Source organism: Miniopterus natalensis, chromosome 15 (genome assembly GCF_054644295.1).
Source record: "Miniopterus natalensis isolate mMinNat1 chromosome 15, mMinNat1.hap1, whole genome shotgun sequence".
NCBI lineage: Eukaryota > Metazoa > Chordata > Mammalia > Chiroptera > Miniopteridae > Miniopterus > Miniopterus natalensis.
The window spans coordinates 14541933-14565606 of NC_142095.1; the positions used below are offsets into that span (position 1 = coordinate 14541933).

Consider the following 23674-nt stretch of genomic DNA (forward strand, 5'->3'; position numbering starts at 1 on the left):
CACCCACTAATCACTGAGTCAAAATATCCTGGGAAGATGGGCAACCAGACATGCCATTGAAGAGAGTGTAGAGAAGTAGACAAGATCATTCTTTGCGAACAAATCTCAATTTGAAGCCCAGCTCTATTATTTATTAGCTGTGCAAACTCTGCCTGGTCCCTTAGTACCATTTCTTCATCTATAAAATGATGATAACAAGCAGAATAATGTTATGATGAATTTTAAGCCATATCACAACTTATATGATATGCGTGGCGCAGACCCCGCCACATAAAGGATACTTGGTAATCTATAGGCATTACTGATACATATTTAGCATGTGCCCTGCTGACCTTTGCTGTCAGCAGCTTGAATTGCAGCTGAAGGTAATATGGGTTGTCAATAATAGAGACATGAGTTCTTCATTTTGTATTCTAAAGAGGATACAGCTACGAAAGATAGTTAAGACAAAAAGATAAAGGTAAGTGCTGCTGATGCAAACAAGAGATGAGTTAGTGAAATGAACAGAAGCGTATTTGTCTCCAGCACGACTGGATTTACTAATCATCCTAGGCCCACCTGCCAAATAAGATCTACTTATCAGCAAAATGCCCACATCATGCAATCAAGAAGGCTCTAGATTGGATTTTACCAATAGCCTATATAAACAAAGCAGCCTGTTACCCAACATACAGACAGTATTATGCTTCCAAGAGGCTTTAAGAGAACTCCAAAGGGTTAAAAGGAGTTACATTTTCTTATCGGTTGGTCACTGGCTTTAGGATGGGGTCAATGTTTGCTCTGTGACTGCAGGATGACTTCTTTCATTACAATCTTTGCCTAGTAATTTTAAAACTTGACTTTGGAAACTTCCCATTTACTGTAGTGTTTAGTGAATGTAACACAGACCTACAGACACACACATGGACACCAAAGACTTTCCACTGCTTCTAAACTCATCAAATCATCACCCAAATAAAACAGGCCGATATAAAACGACAGCCACACAGTACACTATATTCAAATTCCATGGCATTCTAGATTCTGTTATTCAATATTGCATTTTAAAAATGACAATCTCTAAGTCCAAGTATATTTAGTGACATATGCTACCAGTTAAATTTATTCACTTTGAGAACAAGTATATCCTTCCTGGGATTACCAAGCCCTCAGGAGCTGCCTTTTCTGCAGGCAGAGTGAAAGGCGATGATTAGATCTGACGGCACCTTCAAAGGTTCGTTGCTGTGATTTTTACTGTGTTTCTCAGACTCGTCCCTTGCCAGTATTTTAGCATTAAAGCTGGTGCATGGCAAACTGTGACTCCATTCTCTGGGATAACACTGACAAAATGCTCATCACCCCCCTGCAGAGTCAGCAAGGACCACCCGCCAAAGACTGGGCGTGTCTGCCTCTGAACTGTCTCATTTCCAGTCCCTCTTCTCCATCCTCATGGCCACCACCAAGCTCAGTGCTACTCTGTCTGGAACCTCACTCGCAAATCTTCCCTTTTCAAGTAGAGACTAGGCCTCAAACGCAAAGTCACTGGCAGGTGAGCGTATCTAACAAAAAGCAACTTTGTTTTATTTTTATACTATTATTTCCTAAGACTAAACTTTTATTTATGAAAAGTGGTACTAGTTTTCCATGAAGGGCATTATAGAAGGATTTGATGGATAGATGGATAGATATAGATATATATTCTTTGAAGATATATTTAGGTAAAAATAAGTCAACTTAAAGAAAAAACATTAGGAAATTGTGCACACACACAAAAACCATGGAGATGTAAGGTAATAACTAAAGTTAGAAAATGTAATTTCAAAGCAACATTAACCCTCTAACCTGATGTAACTTTATAGCTGCTGCTTTTTTCTAAACTGGTGCTGTGTTCATTAAAAAACAACAACACACAAATAAACAAAACACCCTCTCTCTCCAACGGTTACCTTTGCCTATGAAACCACACATAGGATTTTATGGGCCTGGCATCCAGCCCCTTTCCAGCATATTCTGATTCTCCCTGCAACTCTCCCGCTGTTCCTTATGCCTCCAGGCTACGGCGGGAAAGAACTTTATTCTGACTCACCACACACGCTCTCATCTCTGCTTTTGCTTGTGCGTGTCCCTCTGCCTAGAACACGTCCCCACGCCCTGCCAGAGAGGCCTTTGCTCCCTCTCCCCCCTGAAGCACTCCTAGGGCACAGCCTCACTGCGCTTCAGCATTTATTACACCTGACTTCATTTTACAGCTGTGCACCGCAACCTCCTGGGAGAGTTTTGAGTGACTAACATTCTGGTTTAGTGTGTACAGATTATATCCTGGGCCTTGGAGGATTTTAGACACTTTCCAGGAGTCGCTAGTACGCAGCAAAGTTCGGGAACCATCGCTACAGACACTTAGGATCTTCTCGAGGCCCCTGCTTTGGACTGTCAGCCTTTTACGCCTGTTCGCCTTGGTACAGGTGGAACGGCAGCGGGCAGGCACTCACGAATCCACTGCGGCATCCTGACCAGATCTGGGTCTGGGCCCTCCTCTCTCGTGAGTTTTCCATCATGATCCTACCACGTTACGGGGCAGGTTATTAGAGACCGATCGCAGGAGACGGGGAGGCATCACAAAGCCAGCCGGGCTTTGGACTTCCTCCGCGTCTGGGACTGTATCACGCAGGCTGTTTCAGGTTGTTCCTTAGACCCGCCTGGTGCCCCGACACATGGACGCTATAAACTCCTCCACTACCCACACAATGCAACTCATGTCTTTGTAAACTAAATGCCCCCAATTGGATGAACCACTGTGTTCAACCTGGCGTCTTTCCATATGACTGTGCCTAATACTTCCTGACACACATGGGGGTGCAGCCTGATCTCAGAAACAAACCAGAGTGAGTTTAAATGGGAAACATTCTAGGTGATAGTAAAATCTAACACCCGGCCCTGAGAAATGACTTAATGGCCGAATACATCCAGCACGATCAGTTCTCCAAATCTCTGCCAGAATTCAGCTTATCTTACTGTGATTTAAAGGATGCCATCAGCCCTGTGTTCTGTGAGTTCTTCCTCCTGACAGTTTACAGGTTTTGTTTCATACTCCACCTCTCTCAGCCTCCCGGAGGCTTAAATCAGTGGGAGATGACATGTCAGTTTCTCTGAAAACATTATTAATGACAGGCCAATTTCTGAACTCACATGTATAACCAAGCCCATCTTTGAGAATATTTCAGATCAGTCTTCCTGCCATCTCTGTTACCCTGCCAGTAGAAAAATGACAGAAATTCTAGATTTCACAGAGAGACCATCCCGACATAATGCAAGTCAGCCAAACATAATGTCAGAGAAACACAAGCCATTTTCCTTTCATTAATTCCCACTAATAGCTTCTTGTCCCCTCATTTTTGTCTTTCCTATGTCTCTTCAATTCTTTTTTTTAACCAGTCTTTTTTTTTTTTTTTTTTTTAGTTCATCCTCACTTGAGGATAGGTTTCATTGATTTTACAGAGAGAGGAAGGGGGGAGAAAGAGAGAGACCTAGATGTGACAAACAGTGATCGGTTGACGCCCATACTCGCCGGACTGGGGACCAAACCCACAGCCTAGGTACGTGCCCTGACCAGGAATGAAACCCGCATACTTGCGGTGGACAGGACGATGCTCCGACCAGCTGAGCCACCCGGCCAGGGCTTTTCCAGGCTCCTGTTCTCTCTTCCTTCGTATATCCGCTGGCCTCTCGTGCATTCTCTTATCTCACAAGTTCAGCCTCTGGTTTTAGGGCGACCTCTCCCTAAGCATGTATCTACCAGGGATGTTCTCATTCCTCCCCCTCCTCCTTGACCTTGGCAATGCCTTGCACTGGTGACAGTGAAAACAACTCCTTCCAGAAACAGAATCCATCATGTGAAGGATGCAGGCTTTTGCCATAATAAAAATGTCCATGCACATGGATCAGAACTGGACAGGCAAGAACCCAGAAAAAAGTGAAAATACCTCGCAGCATCATAAAATTGAGGGAGATGCTTTGTCTACTTTCCTCAGTGTAGAGGCAACTCTGTTATGTTGTTATAACTGCGTTAGGTGAACTTCAAACTTTTAAATAAAAAAATATGTACTTTTAAAGCCTCTAAAACATTTATGGATTGTTTTCAAAAAGTAAGGTTGTGGGTGAATGACTTGAAATGTGAGATAAAATAATGAGCGCCGGGCACACTTAGCCCCGGACATCTGCAATGGCCCGTCCTCTTCACGCACAGTTACCTCGGGACTGACGGATCCCGGCGCCCTCCTCCCAAGGACCTTCATTCGTGCAGGACCCGAGCTGAGCCTGCTCCCCTACCCTCCGAAGCCTTGCGTTTAGCTCCCTGGCTCCTCCGCGCTATTGCATTTGCTTCTCGGTTCTGCCCCACTTCACAGATGCGATGACACCTAACCCTTCCCGGCAGCAGACGCTGGGAGAAGCGGGTGCCAAAGCAGCAGAGGCGGTGACAAATGGGGAAGATGCCACGAAGGCTTGGGCTCTGCCTTGCAGCCCCAGCTGTCCTTCCTTCCCGGTCCCCGGGACAGGACAGGCCTGGATGATCCCATGAGTGTTGTCGTTTTCTATCTACAACAGGGCCTTTCTGAGAATTCATTGAGATAATACATATTAAAGGGCCTCACTATAGTAACCTCTCAATACATGGTCATTTTTACTATGCTATCACCTTCTGAGTTTGGCTTGCAGGCTGAATCCATGTGTAAGGAAGTTGGGGCAATTTTCCATCTATTTCAAGAAAACCACATTCTTTAAGAGAAGCAAAAAGGTCCTTCCATAACCTATTTGAAGGTCTGTTTAGATGGGCTCCAGAAAGAAGGAAATAAATGAAAGGAGTCTGTGGGATGTATTATGACACTTCTCTCATTCATCCATTCACTCAACAAGTATTTATTGAGCATCGATTCCATGTCAGACCACCTTATAGGTGTCCAGGATACAGAAATAATACAGCAAATTTCCTGACCCCACGGAAGCTGAGGCCAGCAGAGGAGACGAATACTAACAAGTGAACGCACGCGCACACACACTCATGTATAATATGCCAGAGGTGACACAGGCTGTAGAGAAAAACAAAATGGAATAAGAATGACAAAGACTAGGGTGGGTGGGGGTAGGAGTGTGATCACATATCTCAGATGGTCACAGAGAAAACCTCTCTTATTAAGGTGACAGATGCATAGAGCCTTGTCTGGAGACCTGAGAAAGATGCAGGGGAATTCTTAGTATATGTGCCTCTAGGAGTAGTCATTTTTAATATACCCCTCATCTATATAGAAAAAATGATTTTCCATGGTATTCATGAAAAGAAACAAATATATTTCATGTATAAACCAAAATGTGCACTCACCAAACAAAATCATGTACTTGGAAGTATCCGAAAGTCAAACGCAGACAAAAACCACAAGGGGTCACAGAGAAGGGCAGAATTAAAGTAACTAACTCAAGGTCTATTTATTTTCATAATCACTGTGCTCTGTTGTTTGATCCAAACCTACTATTTAAATGCAAGAATACATGACCCCGCAGGGCTGGAGCCACGAGCTGTGCCTGAAGCGAGAGAGGGTCTAGAATAATTTTCTTCCATGTTGGGTGGATAAGTGAGGCTGCGTGTGCCAGTCTGCATGGCTGGGACTTCTCCGAGTTAACTTCCACGTAGAATACAGCGTTTCTTCAATAATAACGATAATAATAATATTTATATTAATGTGCTAATTTGGAGCTCACTTGTATTATTATAATTTAACAGTAACAGAAATGCATATTTTCGGGAGGAAAAAGTATTTCACTACTGACATTGTTTAGAAATACTAGTGTTTGGTGATAAAGGAGCACAACAACTCTCACTTGATTTCATGAGAGTTTTAAATTCTCTAGGAGCCTGTTTATCGCCTGCCCCCACGGGCAGCTGATCCTTAAGCAGGGGCTACATCGAGGGCATAGAAAACGTAGAGCATGTTCCAAGTCTGCAGGTAGTGAGGATGGCGTCGGGAATGAGCACTGAGATGCACCATGAAACACATTACGAGAAGGAGAAGCACAGTTGGCCTTGAATGCCGGCTTGAGGGATGTCACTTAATAGATAGCTAAGGGTCACCAAAAGTTACCAACTCAAAGTGGTATTTTAGGAAAGTGAATCTGGTGGTAACATGAGCCCTGAGGTAGAGGGAGAAGGTAAAGAGCAGGCATAAACTGATCGAGACCTGAACTGAGGGAATTCTCCTTCAAATTCAATGGGGTGTTTGATCCTAGGTTAAACGCCATAAAATTAAAACTCAGAGTTTGAATTTATTTATTTATTTATTTTTAATTTGGGGGAATATGAAGGTAAGGGCCTGGGGAAAATTGTCACATAACTGGCATCTAGGAAAATTGTCTCAATTTGCTGATGCGGTGTTCTGAGCCAAAGACGAAATGTTCTGAGCCAAAGACGAAATGTTCTGAACTAAAGTTTCCAAAGAGACAGGACAGAGAAGTCGGAGGGGCAAAGCATTCTCTTTGAACCTTAGAGCTCAAATGTTAGTTTCTTCACAAAAGCCAATGGAAGCTTCTCATCCTCAAAAACAAGCCAACAAGCCAAAGAATCTCTTGTGTGATGTTCCAAGAAAATTCTGCCTGGTGGTTAGTCCCACCTGGGACAGCCCGGCCTTGAGTTAGATGATACAATATGAAACCCTAGGACCCCTTTAGGAATTTAAGACCTACCTTCTATTTCTAATTGTTTTCTTGAAGACATAAGGAACTTCAAAAACAAACAAACAAGAAAGAGAGGTGTGTTTAAATCCTCTGAATGAGCTGTATTTCAGGATGCACTTAATTTGTGATTTCTCCTGCGCTAATTAATTTACCTCTCTTCTTTGAACAGAATTCTAAGAAATCTTCAGTTCTCCAAAAGAGAAAAATGCCCAGTCTTATTTTTGAGTTGCCTTGAGGGAGAAATGGAAGTTAGACTATAGACAGTGTATTTTTCTTTATTACAGATAATGTGTTCATTTGAAGGCAGTGCCCATATTATAAATTCGGTGTTGCAATTACTCATTCTTTAAGTCGCTCAAATAAAAAGTGATATAATTAAAATACTTTTGCCTAAAATCCTTGTGCTGTATTCTTTTTCAGTAGATATAAGCATTTTTGTGAGGGTTTCTCTTGGGAGTTTAAGCAAGAGACCCCATGTCCTAGGAGGTGTGTGCAGGATTCTGGTCCTCTGGGGAGGGAAGGTAAGAAAACAGATCGGATGTGCAATCTCCTTTTATGACTCAGTTTACCAAAATTCTTATACTTCAAAACAGAGGGAGGGAGATGATACATTTTGAGAGCCACAGGTCAAGTAATTCTCCCCAAATTTGGTTTCATTTTCTGAGACTAGAAATTTCCATTTCCACTGACACTTAAATAACCCCTTTTAGTATCCTGGAAAAACTGAGATGGGGAGGGGAGAAGGCACAGTGCCCTTGAATACTGTGTCTACAAGGTGGCAGCGAGGGAGGGGCTTCACCCTCTGAAATCAACACAGTTTGCTACCTGGTTCAGGATGATTTTCTCACTTGTAGAAAAACACATCTTTCTAAACATCATGAATAATGGATTGAGATTTCTGAAAACCCCCCTTGCTTTCCCTCCACAATTTAAATCAAGCTCTTTCAAAGCCAACGTACTACAGCTTGATTGAAGACTGAAAAGGTTATAAATAGTAAAGGTTGAAAATTTTCCACAAAGGTAGGTAGATGAGAAAAAAAAAAAATCTTTCTACTGCCCATGGGCAAGATGTCCCAGGCAGCTCATTATCAGCCCTGTTCTACTTCATCACAGAGCTGCTGTTTGGAAGGAGCGTGAGGAACAAAAATGGACCGTGGCCGTGGCCTCACTGTGCCCACTTCCAGTGTGAACCCTCTGCATTTATTTTCTGTCTCCCCCAAACCAGGCCCTATGAGGCTATTTTCTTTATGCCTAACTTGGCCCAGGAAATCTGTGCGTAGCTGGAGTTCGTGTTACAGCCTCCCTCTGATGGGGGGCATTGATTAAATGCTGCCTGCTCTGTGTACTTACATCTAGAAACTGTGTGCTGAGTACCAATTTCCAAGCTGGAGAGTTTTTCAGTTGCTTCAAATTCCTCCAAGTTTCATTTGAAACGCCTGTCAATGAAAGGTACTAGGAGTTAAATTAAGCGTCAGAAAAGCGAAACCTTTACAGAAAATGCCACGAGAATATGAAAAGGCCACTTCGGGCTGGGACAATGGGAAGGGGTGCTTCACGGATGAGATGGAGAAGACTTAATAATAAGTGTTTGACAATTTCCAAACGATTCTCCGAAGCCTGTATCACCTGACCTTCAGAACAGGCATGCAAGGCTCTTCCGTCTCTCGGGGAGATCCCAATAACTTCCATGCAACAAGTATTTACTGAGCACCTAATACGAACGAGGTGCTGGTTATACATATACACCTGGGAGTGCTAATCAAGGCCTCTGCTCCCACTGGGCTCGGGGTTGAAAGGGGGAGACAGATAATAAAAACCAACAAATAAATCACCAAGGTGACTTAAGGCAGTGAGAGGAGCCATGAAGAAAACTCATCAGGGTAATACGTTAGAGAGTGACCAAGACTGGGAAGGCTGCTCTTGGTGGTGGCACTGGAGCTAAGAACTAAAACTGAGTGGAAAGCCATGGGGCGATCTGGGGGAGGGACATATCAAGCAGAAGGCAGTGCAAGTTCAGCAGCTTTGAAGCAGGAATATGCCTGGCTTGCTCAAGGGGCAGAAAGAAGGCCAGCATGCCGACTGCAGCTGAGGGACGGAACGGGAAGGGCCTCCCTACTTGAGCGAGTGTGACCAGGCACGAAGAGCGAAGACAGAGGACATGGGCTCATATTTGCCAAATGTTTACAATGAGCCAAGTGCACAGTCCTAGGTGCCCCGGCTGGGCCTGCAACCAGGTTCTCTGACTCTAAATCCCTCAGATTTACATCATGATGTTAATGCCATGCTGCCTGGTCCACACCCCGCCATCTGGAAGGCCAGCTTTGGTCCACCCAGGTAGAAAAGGGACAGAGAAGGAACACTGATATTCGGAATCCTACATAGGATCCTTGTTACCTGTCGGCCTGTCTCCTGAGTGATTTTATATGAGGGACATATGTTGACCTGATTTTTGAGAACTGGAAGTTCTCTAATGCTAAGAAGTGTTGTTTCCACTTCCTATCCTTGCTGGCCTCTGAGCTGGAGAGTCAGCTTACGAATTCTATACTCTGGGGTAAACTGAAGCATGGCTGATAGAATGCAATTATCAGATGTAACTAAAAAGGTGACTGAAAAAGGAAAGAAAAGTAAAACACTTTTAATGCCTCCAGGAAATGAATCCAAATAGATCTCCATCTGTGTTACAAGGAGATTGCAATATAAATTCTTTCCCTCGCCCTCCTTTGAGTAAGTTTCAATACCTCCCCCCTCTCTCCCCGCTTTCCCATGAACTCAAATTGCTTTAGAGACCTGTCATATTGAATTATCCAAAGCAGATAGTAATTCAGAGGGGTGCCAATGTGGCATTATTGGAAATTGCTGGTTGGAAAGCTTCCTTGCAGCATTATTTGGGAACAATAACTCACTTTCATCACCCTGTGTCAGTATGAGCAAATGATGAGCTTTCCGTGGTCTGTGGATTAAACTTCCTTAAAAGTCCATCATAAAGATGAAAAGTGCACAGAGAACACCTGCATTCATCAACAAGAGGGCAGGGCGACAAGAGCGCGCCCACCCATGTGCTGGCCTGCTCGGCAGTCACTTGGCGTGAAATGCCCCAGAAACACCGACCCTGTGGCAGCCCAGCAGAGCAGTCAGGCTTCAGGAGATCCTTGACCTTGACATCAGGGGCAAGCTCAAAGGTGGGGGGGGATGGGGATTTGGAATAAACAGCAGAGACATTTAAAATAAAACAGCTCTTCCTTGTGATGTTAGTGATCGATCATCTCCGCAGAGAAGCCTTCCTCAACCACCCTGCTCCACTGCTCCCAGTCATGTTCCCCTCACCCTTTTTTTTCTTTACAAGACCTAGCAATTTTTTATATCACTCGATTCATCTCATTACTTGCTTGGCTGCTTCTATCCCTCCCACTCCAGAAAGCAATCTCCATGAGAAGCAGGATCTTAACTGTCTTCCTCAGCCCCTAGGAACAATACCTGGGCCACAGGAGACACTCAATAAATATTTATCGAAGGACTTTTGAACTCACAAAAATCTTATTATACCAGAGCAGAGGTTATTCTGTAATAGTATTGTTTTATCAGCTGTAATCGTAAGGCCTATGCAAGCTAGAACCCAGGAAGTCACCATGAACCCTTCGTCCTCAATTCTGCTGACCACAGACCAACTTTATGACTGACCAGTGGTTATTTGACAGAGGGAATATTAGTAGTGGAACAGCCGTGAAGCTATTGTGAGTCCCTGCACCAATGTAAGCATGCTCCCCAAGAAAAATGTTATCCCAAATCATCAGTAAAACAGAAAGACAACCTACTGAATGGGAGAAGATATCTGCAAATGATACATCTAATAAAGGGTTAATAGCCAAAATATAAAAGGAGCTCCTACAACTTAACACCAAAAAATTAGCAACCCAATTTAAAAATGAGCAGAGGACCTGAATAGACATTTCTCTAAAGAGGGCATACAAATGGCCAATAGATGTATGAAAACATGCTTAACATCACTAATCATCAGGGAAATACAAATCAATTGATAGTTGGTGCAGCTAATATGGAAAACAGTATGGGGTTCATCAAAAAACTAAAAATAGAGCTACCATACAAGCCAGCAATTCCACTTCTGGGTATTTAGCTAAAGAAAAAGAAAAAAAAATTCTAATTCAAAAAGACATATGACCCTATGTTCATTGCAGCATTATTCAAATCGCCAAGGTATGGGAACAACCTCGGTGTTCAACTGTCCCCACTGTGCCTATGGGTTCCTCTCCAGTTACTTCCTCACATAACCCACACCTGCACCACCCAATTTGGTAACCACAGGCACATGTCATGACCCAGCCCTTGAAATGTGGCTAGTGAGACTAAGGAGCTAAATGTTTCATTTTGTTTGTAAATAATTTAAATTTTAATCTAAAAACTAATACTTGATTCAGTAACAGGGAAAGGTTTAAGTATAGTTGAAACAGCCTGGATATAAATCTGCTTTTCTCAACTGCAGATTTTATGAATTCTAAATACAGGTCAAGTGTTTCTGATGAAATTTCAGGGCCCAAGTGCAATGTGCTGTACATATAAAACACACAGCAGATTTCAAGGACTCGGCATGAGAAGAAAGTTCAATAAAATTCAATGTAACTATACGTTAAAGTGAAAATCTTAGATATATTGGGTTAAGTAAAATATATTATTAAAATTAATTTCATCTGTTTTGTTTCACATGTCTACTGTGGCTATTGGAAAATTTTAAATTACATCAGGAGCTAGCATTCTATTTCTGTTGGCAAGTTCCACTGAAGAGTGTGTAGAATGTGGTGACCAAATGCTGTCCCTGAATATTTTGAAATCATCTTGGAATGTAACTATAGAGGGGAAACAAGGGCCGCTTCAGGGGGCTATAGGCTGATTCCAAGGACTCACTCATGTTGGAAGTGCAATCTTTCCAGGGTCTCATCCCCTCCCTCCTCCGCCCACCATGGAGCAGCCTCAGGGTAGCTGATGGCTTAGGATTTTCAAGTCCCAGTCTGGTGCTTACACCTTGGTCACCCTCTTCATTCAGTAGCCTTACTTCGGATGACGCTGGCTTAGTTAGGAACACTAGACCCGCTCCAAAACAGTTTGAGAATTAACACTGATGAGACCATCCAGAACATTTCACTCCTGCCTCTCAAAAAAGACCCAATACGATTTTGAAAAAAAGCAGCAGCATCTTTCCCTTTGGAGAGCCAAAGGAGCCAGTTCTGAAGCCAACCACGCTCTCTAGGTTGAATTCTGGCATGTTTGTTACATAAATTATAAAAAAAGAAAATGGCATTCTTTTATAATCCCTTCTGAGGGTCTCGTCTGTCTGAAAATGGCTCTGAGTGTAAGTATCCCGCCGTCGGGTGCTGACTCGCACGTTGAGCAAAGGTGTGTAACTCAGGGCCCAGGGGCTCCCGGTGTGGTCACGGCTGGAAGGCAGCGGATCCACAGCGGCGAAACTGTGATTTTTCCCCATTGATCTTCAATGGGAATTTGATATTTCCTTTCACTTTAAAGGCAAGCAACAGACTACACTGCTATTATCAGTACCTATCATGCCACCGATAAAAACCACAGCTTTTTCCCTATGACAACACAGTTGTTCCAGAAATCCTGAAATATCATTTATTACCATCATGACTTGAAGATGATTAGAGTTAATTCTTCTGACTATAGCCCCTCATAGTATACAGAGGCAAGTATTGGTCAGCTTCTCACCTGGTAGTCACAAAAGGGGGCAGGTGCAACGTCTCATTGTGACCCAGGCATCTAAGGTGCTGCACGGTCTTCCCTGTGGACACTTGTTTGTTCTTTATGGATACATGAAAAGAAGTCAGCCACTTAAATGATTTCTTACAGTTTTGCAAAACTAAATGACACAAATGAGAATTTTTAATTCTCCTGCTATTATTGTCTTTTGAAATATGATAGGCATGTGGGTTGCAAGTCTAGGCAAAGCAAGTTCGAACACATCTGATGGGTAAGTTAACTACAGAAGTGTGTTATTTAAAGTAACTTTTAAAAATATTTTTGGCAGATTTGGCAGAGATATAGGTCATGCAAAATATTGTCACTTCTGTGAGAATCACTGCTTCGTGGATTTTTTTTTGTAATCCTATGTACTTAAATTTTTACACTTGAAAACATTTTTACGTTTAATGTAAACAAGTTAAAAAATATTGACTTGACATTTTAAAAATTAAGAAGGGGTACACAGGTGTCTCTAGACTGCTAAAAGGAAAAGTAGTTAAATAAAACCTCCTGACCTAGGCGTTACCTTACTAATCGAGGACCCCGAACAGCCACGTGTCTAACTAGGGACGCCTGCTGCATGTGGAGTCTGCAAATGTTACCTCGCACTGGTCACAGTCATGCTCACACGTCCCACTCCACCCACGACAGGGTAGAAAGAAGGCTTCTCTGTATCCCTTTTCTATTGTCAGCACACACACACACACACACACACACACACACACACACACAAATGGAGAGAAAGGAACATGAGTTTTTACAAAAAGCCATGGCTCACCATTTCACATGCAAAAGCCCTTGACGTTGAAGATGATCTAGAGGTTTGGAAGCTTGGAAAACAAGCAGTGACTTCTAGTGACTCAATAAATTACCATTAATTTTCCTGGAAGCCAGCTGCCTCTTCCACCTTCAATATGAAAAGTGACCTCAAATCTTGCCTGTTATCATTACCGAAGCTATTTCCCTCTGTCGGTTGAATACAATATGCATGTATATTTAGAAACACGACAGCACCCACCAATTAAAAAGCAAGCTATGCGGGCTTACACGGTAAAATCGGGCCAGGCAGAAGAAAGGGAGAATGCTGAAGGCCCGTGTTCCTCAGCACTTTTGCCCCAACATTTAGAAACACCCTGGTATTAAAACGACGCTGTCGCTTTTAGAGATTTTGTTCTGGGTGGTTGTTTTTTTAACAGCAAAAACAAGATTCAGCCTACAATTTAATATTGTCAATACATTTTCTTCATTATACAACTGGCACAACTGTTACCTAAGCACTTCAGACTTCAAATCCCACACCCACACGCTCTGAACTCATCTGCACCCAGATATGAATAAAGATGAATGGCATCTTGAGGAAATCGCTTCTCTACTCTCCAACGGCAAAGCCTTGGAGCAGACTCCCCGCAGCGTCTGAGGGATTTCTTAGACGGACAGGAAAACCTTACAGCTACCACGTTTTCAGAAAAATCACATCTTTCTATGGCACCTGTCTATTGGGGATTTCAAATGAAAAGGCCCTCAGAAGGCCTTTCCAATATAGAGGGGTTATGATTCTCCTATAAATAAATTACTTTTTTTATTTTGCTAAACTTAAGTTAATTAGGTTTGGGTAGGTCAGCAGCCCAATTCAGCATCATTTGCTTGCATGCTGGGTAAACAGGAAACCATGCTGAGTGTATTTATTTTACTATCATTACGTCTCCGTGGGGTGAGCTAGTAAAAAAGTGCAGGGCTGTTAAAAGCTTGGTGATACATACATGTGTGTGTGTGTGTGTGTGTGTGTGTGTGTGTGTGTCTATACACACACACAAACATGCTTAAAAAAATTATTTGTCCTTCATCTCAAATCATAATTTCAGAAAATCTCTAACACTTGAATGAATTGTGTTCTAAGTGTCTGTTCAGAAATTGAATGTTTTCACTCCATTTATTAGTGTTCATATTCATTCAACAAGTAGCTACTGAGTGCCTACTATGTGCAAGGCTGGTGGTGAACATCAGGTACAGTGGTACAAAAAGCAGGCAAACTTTTGTTCAATGAGATGTTTCACAAGGTGGCTAGGAACCCAGGCTAACCTACAGTAACTTAGAACAGGAATGTATTTCTCACAGTTCTTGAGACTGGAAGGCCAAGACCAAGGTGCCAGCAAGATCAGTGCCTAGTGAGGGCCCTCTCTTCAGGTTGCAGATGGCCATGTTCTCGCTGAATCCTCACATGGCCTTTCCTCTGTGTCTGTAGGTAGAAAGAGAGGAAGCAAGCTCTCCGGTCTCTTCTCATCAGGGCGCTAATCCCATCATGAGGTCCCCACCCTCATGCACTCATCTAAACCTAACTACCTCCCCAAAGCCCCTCCTTCAAATGTCATCACATTAGGAGTTAGGGCTTCAACACTCCCTTAACAACAAATGTGTTACTTCACCTATAATGTTAATTGAATCGACCTAAATGTTTCCACTCCCCCTCAGAACAGTGGGACCTTGGCTCCTCTGGGGTTCCGCTCCTGCAGTGGACAAGGGGGACAGGACTCCAGACACCAACAGGGGATGAGAGTTCCAGCAGCATCAGACACCTTGGTACTGAGGGCCCAGGTGGCTTAGGGCTTGGAAGAGAATGAACTATAGACTCTGGGGCTCAGGTCAGCTCCTGAAGCAGACATGGTGAGATCTGTGCAGTGGGGCCAAAATCTATAACTGATGTGCTTGAATAAATCAGGCATCCTTACTTCAAGGCCTGCCTGCACTTCTGAAGCTTCTCAGGATCAAGTCCAATCAGGCGATCCAACAAAACACAGAGATAACACAAAATCAGAATAACACCAAGATTTGATGTCTAATAAGAAGCCTGGGTTTTTGCAAAGCTGCAGTTACACAGTGCTTTTTAACCAGGCCTGACGGAATAGGCTGGATACACAGCCCCCTCTCTGCTGTGCGAATGCCGACATCCACCAGGCTCAGCCCTCAACTAGACATAATTCAACTCTTCTAAGGTCTGATCATTCCCTTAAAAGCCTGCATGATCAAAGCCAGCCTGAAATGGAAAGAGATCAAAAGAGGGGAAATTACACAAATGCAGGTGCAGGTTTTGACAGGACCTAGACGAACACCTAGGGCTGGCTTCTCCTCAGAGAATCCTCCCTCGTCTCAAAGAAATGATAACACACACTATGCAGAGGCCGCGTGCATCTTCCCCCGGTGATCCCGGACAGACCCATGCAGAAGCAATCAATAACTCTGCGCTGGATCTCTGACACACAGACTTCCAAAATGGAATGTTAAGCTCCTTGTGATGTTTTTTAACAGAAGAAAAGGGAAAAACGACTCCTACATTTCTCTTCCCCCATCTATTGTTAAAATTATAAAGGCAGGTGAGGACATTCAGGTTTCTTTGGGTGCCTCAAATAAGGCTTGGGGCTGCACCGAGTGCAGGGCTCTGCCACAGCATGTAGGGCAGATGAATAATGCCAATGCGTGTCTGGTTCTTTGCAAGGGCTTTTATCTCCATAGTCCAAAGGCTCCTCACAGCAAGGTATATAGGACAAGAAATATGATAGCCATTTGGCAGAAAACCAGGGCTCAGAGAGTTTAAGGCACTCTCACCTGTGGTCCAACAGCTAATGGCAGAATTAAATTCAAAACCAGGAATTCCAACTGTAGATCTTATCTCGATACAAGCTTGGGAACCTCGGACTGCGTGCTCTGCGGGAGGCTGCACAGAGCCCGTGGACGTGTTTTGTTTTTAGTTGAACTGATTCTATGATTAAACATTAGGAGGTTTCCCATAAAAGCTGTATTTCTGACTTTCTTTTTGGAAAATTCAAAGGTCTGACCTGTACTGGGGCACGCAACAGAAAGTGAGGGCCTGTTGCTCATCTCTCCGTGGGTCTTGTGATCACCCAAATATCATCAAAGACCCCTTCCCTCTCCCTCCATGATCTCTCAGCTACACACAGCTCCAACAAGGCCATGCTGTTCCCTCTTCCATGCCTGTGCTCAAATGACTTCCCTCCTCCTGGACGCCTCTATCTGTCTTGCCAGTTTGGTGGGTATATGTGATCAATCTTGCAGGATTCAGTTCAAAGGCCCTTGGCTCCATGAAGTCAATGCCAACATCTCTGGAAAAACTAACCAGGCTTTGTTCAAGGGTCTTGAACAGTTTCTTGCGCCTGTTTTCTTGAATCTCTTTTCACATCACATGTACATAATTCAACGCTGGGCACATAGTAAGCAATCAATTATATTGTCATAATTTCTAAAAACAAAGACTTACATAGTATTTCTAATGTGCCAGATGCTGTTCAAAGCACCTTATACACATTAACTCATTTAAGCATCACAACTATCTATTATTATACCCATTTTACGTAGAGAAAACTGAGGCATATTAAAGGTTAGGGGATTTTCCCTGAGTCACTCACTCTGCTATTACGTGGCAAAAAGAGAAATTAGACCTGAGTCTGTCTATCTTAGGATAGATGGGTGGATTGTTGGTGGATGGACAGTTAGATGGGAGGGAGGGAGGGAGGGAGGGAGGGAGGGAGGGAGGGAGGGAGGGAGGGAGAGAAGTGCTCTGGGTGTTTTAGGCCCTCAGGATTGTAGTGTCCACCTATCATTGTAGCATCTGTGGCAGGTAAGGGCTGGGAGGCTTAAGCAAAGGAGTGGGTCTGAGCCAGGTTAAACAGAGAAGCCACCATATGAAGTATAAAAGCAACAATGGCAGACACATCTTTGACGTTACAGACCACAGAGCTGGACTGGGCTTTGGGAACCATTTCGCTTCCAAGCATCCTCTTACTGGGGAAGTGGAGAGGTGGGCAGTCAACTGAACCACCCAAAGCCACCACGCTGGTTAGAACCAAAGCTGGAATTAGAACCAGGTCGCCTGGTTCCCAGTCAAATACCCTACATGCACATAAACAGAGCGTTTCCTGAGGCATTGCCTTCCCCTGGCAAAGTCAAAGGCTTTCTTGAAAGATCTTTTTCTTCTGCTGAGCAGGTTCCACTTCACCAGTTAGAACAGACAGAAACCTGGTGATACCTGGGAGCAGGGACATCCTGTCATCCTACCCCCAACATAGGACAATATGAGCCATCTGTTTAGGAGAAACCGCATGACCACTGTCGCCTCCCTATCACTCAAGGCCTTACTGTCCAGTTTAAGAATTCTCTAGATCCTGGCCTTTTCCGTCCACCTGCCTGTACAAAGGCTATTTCCTGATAACTAGGAAGTGGGCTGGAAAAGGAAATAAACCTTTAAAAGCCATTGTGGCAGCACTGCTTTGAAAAAAACTAGTAAATGTTAGAAGGGAAGTTAAACTTTTGGCTGAAATGCCGTGTAGTCTGACAACTGAACCTCACTTCAGGTGAAACTGGCCAAGGCTACAGGGCGCCTGGCCAAGGGGGCCACGGGAAACTGAAATACAGGCCAGTGTTCACCCAGCCAGAAGTCAGGGCCCGCTGCTCCGTCCGATGCAGCCCACTTTCCAGTTCTTACAAAGGCATGCCATAGCCTGACACGTGTCCCTCTGTCAGCTACAGCTATGCTCCGCTCCCAGTGCCAGTCAGTATCCACAGCCATCATCCCCACGAACAGGGCAGAGAAAGCCAATTCCTTGGGCCAGAGAAGTGAAAACTGGTCTGGGAAGAAAGGCCTCAGAGAGATACAAGCTGCTAGGACTTAAGTTACAATTTTCCCAGGCCTGTCCCAATTTACACCTGCTGTCTTAGGGTAACAACTATGATCCCTTTCATTCTCAAAAGTACCCCAGTTGTAGACAGTAAATCAGACAGTCACCCCAGTCCAGGGTGTTGGGGTCACAAACCTCCAAGGCACCAATCAATAGAATTCAAGGGATCCGTGAACTCAAATGGAAAACAATCACACATTTGTTTGCTAACATTGAGGGACAAGTTAGCATTTCATTTTATCATGAGTGCAGGCCACAAACCTCAAATGCAGTGGCAGTGCCAACGATTTTGTCAGCAATATAAATTAGATATTTTCCTATCATAGCACAGTTGCTGGATTGATCTCACAGCAGCACGATGCTCATCCCTCCTTCAAAATGATGTAACCATTGGGCCCACGATTATATCTTGTTATAATGACACGGATAGTTCACGATGTTTCATATATTCGATATCATTATCTCAATAAAACTTGTACAATAATCTTATATATTACATTATATGCATTTAAACACATTCTTCTGAGGTCCCTAAGATTGTCAGACCACCAAAGGGCACCAAGGCATAAACAGGAATAAGAGCCTTGACCTGGTGATTGAGAAGCCACATAACAAGGGACAGGGGAATGTGAGAAAGAGACCCTGTCCTCTAGCTGAGGAGCTAGCCTGCCTCTGAGTTATCAGGACCATGAGGAATGATTTAGCTGTGTTATTTTGCTCACACACTTCTTCTTTAGCACTCCTATTGGCTTTATCTTCCCCTATTTTTATGCCTTTCTCTCTCTTATTCTTCAGTTTCAGCTTACTCTCAAATATCTTGTCACCTTCCTGTGCCAGTCACTGGGTTTTCTTCCTTTGGGTGGTTTGTTTTCCCTGATGACCTCCCTCTCTAATCCCTCCTCCTTTCCCCTAACCCTACCCCAGTTGCCTCTCCATTGCATCTCTGGGCCCTCAAGGCCTGGTTGGTGATCAGCCACCCCTCTTTCATGAGTTTTGTAGCAGCTACTTTGGGCACCAAGAGTCTATACTATCTTTCCCACTAGGGAAGGGTATTAATTTTGTTACTAGAAATTTTGTTTCTCGACCGACCACTCAAATAAACAACCATGAAACACATCATGGCAGGAGACCACGCAACTTTGAAATTCAAGTTTGAATATAATTTGTAGAAAGGATGGAAAACATTTCTTCTTGATAATCTCTGATGACCAGACATGTAGGGGAGGTCAGCAGACTGGGCTGGGTTCTTCTCAGAGCATAAATTCCCAGTCTGGCAGAAGGAAAGTGTACTTGCTTAGTCACTGCTAACAGGGTGAGCCCTCTGTAGCAGGCCTCCAAGGAACGCTTTTCTAAAGCAGAACTGAGGTTAGAGGACTGGAGAAAAAGCCAGTGTGACTTCAAGACCTTTGTGTTTTAGCTTTGGACAAATATTCAAGTGCACCGTGCCTTCTCCCTGCCCTCACCAGGGGAAATATTTGCCCTGAAATGGCCATCTCTCCCAGCCAGGTACTGGATATTTACATGCAGACTGAAAAGTCTCTCAGTGACCTAAAAAAGGAAGAAAGAAGGAAAGAAGGGAGGAGGGAAGGAGGGAAAGAGGGAGGGAGGGAGGGAAGGAAGGGAGGGAGGGAGGGAGGAAGGAAGGGAGAAAAAAGGAAACCAATCTGCATTTGAAAACATACTTAGTTTTATTAAGTGTTACTCTAAGTGTGAGAATGACTCACAATATTTTATTTTTTATATTTGTTTCCATTTTATTTCTAATAAAAGGTGCAAAGCCTTTTCTAAAAACTGAAGTGTAGTGACTTGCACTGGGTGAGTGTTAACATAAAAAGCAGCTCAGAGAGCTTAGGATAAAATAAAACCAGAAATTTTATCAACATTACTGATCTGTTCATTTATCCTTTTAAAGAAAAACTGTTTTTATCAGTGTGGGTCTTTTTAATATTTATTCAATTATTTATATGAAATGAATTACAGGGTTCTTCGTGTTGACGTAGTCCCTTTGGGAAAATATGCTCCAAGCCTTTAAGCTCTTGAAAAGATTGCAGACTTTATTCTTATATAAAAAGGGCATTTCAGGTGTCAAGTTGCAATGTTTTAATTCATTACGTTTTTATAAAGCATATACAGCTATAACTAGTGTATCGGATATATGAGCTTCCATCCTGGTTCCCAACCACTTGTAGACTAAGGCTCATCAAAGTGGCAATCTGCAGATAAAACACTAAACTTATCCATCTTATGTTACTCAAATCTAAATATAGATTAAGATATTATATATTTATTTAAAATAAAACCCACGAGAGTGAAGTCTCTCAGGTTCTACTTAGTCATCTCCCCCCCCCCCCCCCACTTTGCAAACATCTCCTTCAAACACCACAGAATCTTATTATTTGGATTTTCTTGTTATTAAAAATAGGTTGAGTTCGGATGCTCCGATTCTTTATTTTTATTTCATTTTTAATATCTAACCCAAACTGGGAATTTTAATTCATACTATGTATTGCATAAGCATAGTTATTCGCTGTGCTCTATATAAAAAAGTTGTCTTTTTTTCATAACCTTTTCCCCAGAGCATGTTGCTTAGTAGTAATTGTTATTCCAACAGAAGAGTTGTGTGGGCCCTTTACTACTACGCCACACAGGAGTAAAACAGCCAGAGGGAAGGAGGACCCCATAAATAGGGTGAGGCTACAGCTAATTCCTCTATCACCCAGGAAAAGCTAGGAACTGGAAACAGGATGGACACCCAAGGGCAAAAAGATTCTCTTGCTGTGGTTCCTGAAAGGTAGACCATTTCTCTTAGGTTTTCTCATACATGATTTCAATGTTACATCTTTTTTTTTCTTCTAACACCGCTGTAATCCAATCAAGCCAGTATCCCCACCTTTAGAGGGTTACCCTTCTAGGATGACCTGATGTTTACTGGCTTTTCCTGAAGGGTGGGACAGCTGGGCACATTTTCCCCTCCTTACGTTCATTTCTAATAAATTCTCTAGAAAGTGACTGTTTTCCTTGAGATAACTGAGGACGCTGGGATTCAGATCAGCTAACCCAACACAGAGCGCAGGCTGAGGTGGTGGAAAGGAGGGAAGGAGAGAAGAGCATCTCTTAGGGCAGGCCCTCCAGGGCCATTCCTGTCGCACCAAAGCCCCTGATCAGCCCAGCCTCTTCTCCCTGACCCCATGGCTCCTCCCCAGCACTGCTCCCTCACCCTCACCCCTTCCTTCTCTACCCCTAGTGACTGCTGAAGGGCCGCTGTCCTGGCTTGGCACAGCATCAGGGATGAAGATCCTGTTCCAGGTGACATAAATGCACCAAGTTTCCACTATCTGCTTGTAATTCTTACTCCCCTAATGTGATTCTGAGAAACAGCTTCTTCCTATTCCCCCCTCTCTGTTTATTTACTCCAGCTGCCTGTTGGTTTGTCTCCAGGGGGAGGACATCCTGGTTCTATAGCCACAGAGAAAAGGCATGGGATGCTCTTAGAAACCAGGTTTCCATCCTACAAGAATGCCTGGGGGTAAATGGGAATCCCAAGCCCCTGGAGAAAGTTCCCTTTGTAAAGGGGCCCGATGGGTGAGAAAGTGGCAAAGAATTATTTCCCCCTTCCTGAGCCTTAAGTGTGTTTTGCCCCAGATTTACATCAGCCTAAAGTTGAACCCAATGGCCAGACATCCAGAAGAAATAATAACAAATCATTTCATTGGATTCAAAAGGATTTTTCCCTTTAATGTATACATTTTCTCTTATTTTCAACAATAATTGGGAGTGGGGCAAGACAGACCTACTCAACTTGACAGAAGGACAGCTAAAATGGTTGAGAATCCATTTAATTTTTACTTAGAATCATTTAAAAAGGTTGTGTGGTTAGTTGATTTTGTTGATTTGAAAATATAAATATTCTACTGCAATCTTTTGCAAAGCAGGCAATTTGTGGTGGTTTATCTATTATATATGGTGACTTTTCCCAGTTATACTGATTGACGCATTTATGAAAAATTAGCAAAATGATCTATTTTTGAACAAACGTTATTCCCTAATTAATTTTTCCCTAATTAATTTCAAGATACTGAGAAACAGCAGCAGTGAACATAATGTATTTACACACAAACACAGTTTATTTTGACCGGGGTCAGAAGACAGTGGTTCCAGTACCAGCCACGCCAGGAACACGTGGAGTGGTCTTGCCCATCACTGAATCTCCTCCCTGCCCCTGGCTTGGGAGGGGTGATATCTGAGATTCCTTTAGCTCTAATATTACGTGATTCCATCACTAGAAAGAGACTCATTTGCACAGCACAGCGTCTGCAATTTGTGACCACAGAGCAATCTCTGCTCACATTTTGATCACTCCTCCCATTTCTCCTCACATTTCAGAAGGGAATGTCTACCAGAAGGTTCAGAAAAGAAGTCCAATGTCATCAGCCGGTTCACTAAATCTGCTTTCAGTACCAGGATCCCATCCTACCAAGACCAACCCCAACAGACTCTAAGGAGTGTGAGATGTGCCATCAGCCTCCCCAGTGCCACAGCCACGGGGGCTCACAGGCCAGGGCTGGCACTGATAAAACGACCGTGGTGCGGATTCGAAACCTTCCTTCAAGAGGCTCACAGGCCAGGGCTGGCAAACTGCCCCTGGGGTTTGGAGTAATGGGCTGGAGGCCTCACCCACGCTTCCTGTGGGACAAGGGCCTTTAGTACCAAATAGGGGTGGAGGGGGGGGACACACCCAGTGTCCTCCACTCACAAGAGCATCCAGCCCCACTGCTTACCGGATGGCTGACTGAGCAGATCATTTCTCCATGCCTTAGTTTCCTCACCAATAAAATGGAAAAAATAACATTATCTTCCAGGGCTGTTGTGAAGATTCAAACTAAAACAGTGCACACACAACATCTAGAATAATGCTGGGCACAGAGTGAGGGCTCAATAAAGGCTGGCACTGGTTATTATTAGTAGTATTACTTACTACCTGTCACCCCGGAATAGGTCAGCCACCTCAGAAAGCCACCCTGGTGTGGATTCGAAACCTTCCTTCCAGAGTTCTCAAAGGACATGTTCCAACCTGTTTCTATGAGCAAAGGGAAGTGGCCTGCGCACCCATCCAGGTGACAAGCATTCAGGAATAAATCGGCCCCTGGGGCGTGGAAGCTAAACCTTGCGGAGCGAGGGACTTGCTGCTGGGGTCCTACCTCAGGTATCCAGGTACAGAAGCCAGCGCTCTATCCGGGTGCCTGGCCCTGAGGGCGTGGCCTTGGCGCTCGGGAGCTGCACCCGGAGCCGCTCCAGGGAATCCCCGTTCCCGCTCCCCGGGGCTCTGAAGCTTGCGGCTGGGCTGCGGGGAACTCGCTGCAGCGGGGGCGGAGGGCGGGGGGGGGGGGGGGGGAGCCCCAAGCTGAGCTGGGAGGGCCGGCCTCAGGACTCCTCCCCCGAGCCCTTGCAAGTCGACCACGAAGTCCCTTTGGGGAGGGTCTGGCCAAGGCGTGGGGCCCCCCCAAATGCGTTGAGCTGGG

General features: G+C 44.0%; 1 protein-coding gene across 3 annotated transcripts in view; it reads right to left on the minus strand.

The window, feature by feature from the left end:
• LRRC3B (leucine rich repeat containing 3B) overlaps positions 1-23674 on the minus strand; it is a 65608-nt gene that overhangs the window by 39944 nt on the left and 1990 nt on the right. Inside the window, exon 1 of one of the 3 annotated variants that reach the window (XM_016198800.2) lies at positions 14582-14653. The exons of 1 other annotated variant lie outside the window; for it this stretch is intronic. The gene's annotated coding sequence lies outside the window, so the exon portion shown is untranslated. Of the gene's footprint in view, positions 1-8049; positions 8275-14581; positions 14654-23674 lie in introns of those variants that run through there. One more of the 3 variants, XM_016198799.2, reaches the window with a different exon arrangement.